This window comes from Otolemur garnettii, unplaced genomic scaffold, assembly GCF_000181295.1.
Source record: "Otolemur garnettii isolate 467f Iridium unplaced genomic scaffold, OtoGar3 scaffold00016, whole genome shotgun sequence".
In the NCBI taxonomy this organism is placed as follows: Eukaryota; Metazoa; Chordata; class Mammalia; order Primates; family Galagidae; genus Otolemur; species Otolemur garnettii.
Genome location: NW_003852411.1, coordinates 11377058 through 11382296, shown reverse-complemented (window position 1 = coordinate 11382296; position 5239 = coordinate 11377058). Strand labels below are relative to the sequence as shown.

At 42.4% G+C, this 5239-nt stretch overlaps 1 non-coding gene across 1 annotated transcript; it reads right to left on the bottom strand.

Moving 5' to 3' along the window:
• Nucleotides 1-2134: 2134 nt before the first annotated feature.
• Nucleotides 2135-2241, bottom strand: LOC111723860. Its single transcript, XR_002772308.1, has one exon. It is a non-coding gene; the product is annotated as a U6 spliceosomal RNA (small nuclear RNA).
• Nucleotides 2242-5239: the final 2998 nt, after the last annotated feature.

The window sequence follows — 5239 nt, the reverse complement described above, 5'->3', positions numbered from 1 at the left end:
GCCACCTTAGGTGTATGTGGCTGGCACCTTAGCCACTTGAGCCACAGGCGCTGAGCCAGGCTCTGGTTTTTACAGGCGGGAACATGCGTGTTTTAATGGTGCTTCTCCTCTCCTGCTTCCAAAGCTCAGAGTGCGAAAACAGTGACCTAGTGGGTATTTTACAGGCAGTGTAACTCATCTTGTCACATAGGATACTAGGATTCTGGCCAGGCTTGAATTTACCCCAGGGATTTATAGGGAGGGTAGGGCTGACACTTGGCTAAGCACCCAGGTTGGACCTGGATTTGAATCTCAGTTTCTGTCTTCTGGTTTTGTGGCCTTTGGCAAGTTCTTGAACAGTGGTAACTTTGTCAAATAGGAGTGACGCTTATCGTAAGGATTAGCTATCCACAGTGTTCATTGCATAAGAAGAATGTATATTATTGGTGTTCATTTTTTTTTTTTTTAATACCATCCAGTTCTGGTCAGTCAGTGAATGTTGGAGCAAGTGGAAAACTGTGGGGGAGAAGCAGTGATTCTCTCTGGCCTGAACTTGCCAGTCCTGCCGGGTGGCGCACACTCAGCTCTATGGTCCTCACCATCCTATTTTGTTCAGGTGCTCCACATTGTAGGGAAATCTCTACCAGAGGTGCTGAGATTTCTGAGTTCTTTAGATTATGACACAGTATTCTTTTGGTTATGGGGCTCTTGATACTTGGAGGTTGGGCATGGCTGCAGGAGATGGGCAGGCACAGACAATATTTGTAACCTGATGACTTATCAGCAGCCCCAAATGATAATTTTCTATCAGATTGTCATCTGCTATTTGCTTTTCAAATAAACCTGTTTCATTTTCAGTGAAATATTTAATGCTGGGCGGTGCCTGTGCCTTAGTGAGTAGGGTGCTGGCTCCATATACCAAAGGTGGTGGGTTCAAATCTGGCCCCGGCCAAACTTCAACAAAAAAAATAGCTGGGCATTGTGGCAGGTGCCTGTAGTCCCAGCTACCCGGGAGGCTGAGGCAAGAGAATCGCCTAAGCCCAAGAGCTGGAGGTTGCTGTGAGCTGTGACAACACAGCACTCTACCGAGGGCCACAAAGAGAGACTCGGTCTCAAAAAAAAAAAAGAAAGAAAGAAAGAAAAAAATATCTAATGCTGCACATTGTTAGCATTAGTGACAAATTTGAAGGTTTTTAGTAGCTGGGCTGTGAAGAGGTGTTAGGTGCCAATCGGGATGATCTGGACACCAGATGGAAACATGAGTGCTGTGGCCTGGCCTGCCCCAATGATGGAGAAGTTGGGATGCTGGCTACAGCCTGGCAGCCATAGAAACCCAGCAGGTCCGTGAAAAAACAGGGAGTTTGTGTTCTTTCCAAAGTAAACTCCAAAGACTGGCTGTGGGAACCTGCAGTGAGGGCTGACTCTGGGGTGTGACCTGAGGGGCTTTTGCTAATCCCTTCTCCTAAATCACTCCTTCCCTTTCCCTGACCCTCAGTCCCATCGCCCCCCCCAGCCAAAATGTCTGAATTCTGGCATGGCAGGGAGACTCAAGCCTGGGGTCTGGAGTCAGTCTGCCTGAACTTAAACCCTAACTCTCACAATTAGCAGCTGCCTGACCTTGGGCTAATTACATAGACTTTCTAAGCTTTGGTTTCCTCATTCTCAAAATGAGGATAATAATTAGCATTACTGTGAGCATAAAGTAGGATTTTTGGAGATTAAAGGGAAAAAAAACCATAAAAAGCCTAATTCTGTGTCTGTCGCAGAATACCTTCTTTATTCTTTGAGGAAGAATAAAATAGAGGCAACTTGGGCGTGTGAAATGTTGCCTTGAATTATAACTTTGTTTTTAATGTTTTTTTATTTTAGGTTAATGTGAGGGTACAATCAATTTGTCCCTGTTGTAGCTGTGTCTGGCACCCCCAAAGTGTCCCAATACATTGTGCCCATTCAGTGGGAGCACCTCAAACTCCTACCCCCACCTTGTTCTCCCTCATCCCAACTTGAATGGAAATGAGTCTTTCTCTTATGTGGGTGTGAATGAGATCATCTTCTGTCTTCATATTAGTATTGAATACATTGGATATTCGCTTTTTCATTCTTGTGATACTTTACTGAGAAGAATGTGTTTCAACTCCATCCAGGTTAATACAAAAAAAATATGGAACGCTTCATGAATTTGCGTGTCATCCTCGCGCAGGGGCCATGCTAATCTTCTCTGTATTGTTCCAATGTTAGTATATGTGCTGCCGAAGTGAGCCCTGAAGAATAACCTTTTCAGAAAATACTTTTACAAGCATCGTCATTTTCAATTTTCACAGCACCATAGTAACTAAGAAGAATTAACAGTGTTTTTAAATAGCTGACGATTTTGAAGTTCAGCTATGTGACATTCTGAGTTGATATAGCAAGAAAAATTAGGAATTCAACTGGGTGGTCCAACTTGGAGGGCCAATTATCTTTCTGTCTGATATGCTGTCATCACGGATGCTTACAGAGAAGAGGCAGGATGCTATTAGATGGGAAATGAAGGGCACAAAGAAAAGAAAAAGAAAAGGTGCCCAAATTCACACTTGTGTGCGTGGAATCTTCGAGAATACATATACTATTGTACTCCACAATCCTCTGAAAGATCATATATATAAAACTTTAAGTGTCCAGAATATAGAGAATATTCAAGAAAGAACAAAAGATCACTCTTAAAAACTTCAGCTAGAGTCAATCTTTTATAAGTTTCTTTTTTTTTTTTTTTTGAGAGTCTTTTATAAGTTTCAAGCAGTAGAACGTATGCAGAGAACCGACTCACTCAGAGTCAATTTACTCTTTCTTTTGCCATGATATTAACTAGTTTGAACTGCTGATTCATTCCTTACATAATAGGAGATTATGAAAAACATGAATTGAAGAAGATTGGCACTGACAGCAGGAAGAAGATGGTGGTCTGACAAGAGAATACATTCTGACAAGCAGAACAAAATGGAACGATCTTAACGGTTTGGGGCTAGGTGTAGATAGCCCCTACATCCTTCTCCCCCCACTCATGGTGTACCAGACAAAATAAAACAGTTAAACTAAATTCAAAACATTTTGCTAAAAATGGCAGAAATCAATGCCTTTTGATGAGATTCATGTCTAAAGTGGGTTAAAAAATGAACAACAACAAAAAAACTATCTTAATTCCAGTTTCCTAAACAATTTAATGGCAGATAAACTGAAGTTCATTGTCGCTAAACAGTAATTCATAGAGATAGTTAAGCTCAGAGAACTCACAGAAAGGTCATATCTCGAAGTCGTGGTACCTAATTTTTGGTGTAAGAAACTTGAATTTTGTTTTCTGTGCATCAAGAAGACCCTCTGGAACTTTTAATGTTTGTGTGTCCCTCTTGTAGGAAAAGTCTCCTTTTCTCTGTTTACAAAAGAGATGACAGCTACGTAGGAGGAAGGAGTTCTGGGGCTCTGCAGCTCTGTATGGTGAATATGGTTAACCATACTTGATTATATATTCTCAAAAAGCTAAAAGAGAGAATTTTGAATGTTCTTAGTGTAAAGAAATGGTAAATATTTGAGTTGCTGGGTATGCTAATTACTTTGATTTGATTATTACACATTGTATACATATACTGAAATATCGATCTGAATCCCATAAATTTATACAATGATTACATGTGAATTAAACTTAAAAGTCATTAAATAGGGCAGCGCCTGTGGCTCAAAGGAATAGGGCACCGGCTCCAAATACCAGAGGTGTAAGGTTCAAACCCAGCCCCAGCCAAAAAAAAAAAAAAAAAAAGTCATTAAATAACATTAAGTGGCACAGTGTATTATATATGGTATTTGGAAAAATTAGTAAAACATAAGTATAAAACTAAAAAAAAAAAGAAGTATAAAGTAGGGAAGAAATGAAAGGTATTGTCCTGGTTACACTCCAAGGGTGGCAGATAAGCCCCTGTGTTCCTGAAGTCAAGGTCCTCCTTGTCACCCAGAAGGGTGGATAGCTCTGTTTTTATTCCCCAAATGTGAGCCCTTTCTGGTGGTATGATAAACTACTGAAGGAGAAGGGGTTGGGATGACCCCTTTGGACTTTAAGAGGTTAAAAAACAGGCAGCAGTCCAGCCCTGGAAGAAATCTTGGGGACTGGGAACTGTGTGGCAGGGAGGGTTTTGCGGGGATTAGGTGAAATCACTTCTTCAGAGCAGGACCTGGGCGGGGACAGCAGGAGCTGATAGGGTTGAACAGGAGAGAAAGGCCCAGGATCCATGCAAGGAACACCGTGTCTGAGGTCACTCAGACGTCTGTCCTCCTTCAAAAGCCCCCGCCTTGAGGAGGGACGGGCTGTGGCAGCCTCTATTTCACTGGGCTGCAGCACTAAGGAAATTTAGTTTGTCCCCCTGGAAGAGGAGGGTGACGGGTGGAGAGAAACAAGGATGAGAGTGGGGGACTTGTTACCATAGCAATAGCAAGAGCAGGATTCGTGCCTCTCCCCTTTGTGAGAATGGCTGCTCAATGGATTTTATGAGACCCCATGGGATTCTTGGACAGGGAGATGAGTCACAGTGGCTGACAGTCTCAGGGGTTAAAGCCAACTCTATTTTCATTTCAGTAGTGAGTGACATTACTTCTATCCAGAGAATGTAAAATTGTTTATGTTTAATTTTTCATCTGCACAGGCAGGAAACAAGGAAAAAGGTTTTGTCCTGCCTTGCCTGATAGCCAAGCTGTTGATTCTTACAGCTGTTCAAATGATGCGAATTCTTTTGATGTCCCTGGGTCTGCTTTCAAAACGACCCTAATAACTACAAATTGTCACTCTGAGTAATACAGAAGCTGTCACTTCTGTATTGATGGAAAACTCAAGCTTCCTCTCTCAGAGGTACATTCAGGGCCCAGACCTGATTCTCAATGTGCCATAGTGAAAGCTCTTCTGGAACATCTTGGGTTGGCTAACCAGTCAGCTAAAGCACCACAGCACCAAATCTTGTTGATGCATGTGGGATTGCTGGGACCCCTGCGGAGAACTTCAGGTTCTCAGAAGGCCGTGAAGTATCAACTCTCTACTGCTTCCTTTACCTGAGAAATTGGGTTGCCTCTCACAGATGTGGGCACCTTTAGCTCATGATGGAAACAATGTTAAAGAGAGTGAGCAGGTCCTCTTAATTGTGATGATTAACACGGATTATAGGCTTAGTGGGATGTTCCTGACGCTCTGACCCGGACTTAAGGAGTTTGGATGTTCTGTACTCGGCTCCCTTCTGTCTCTCTT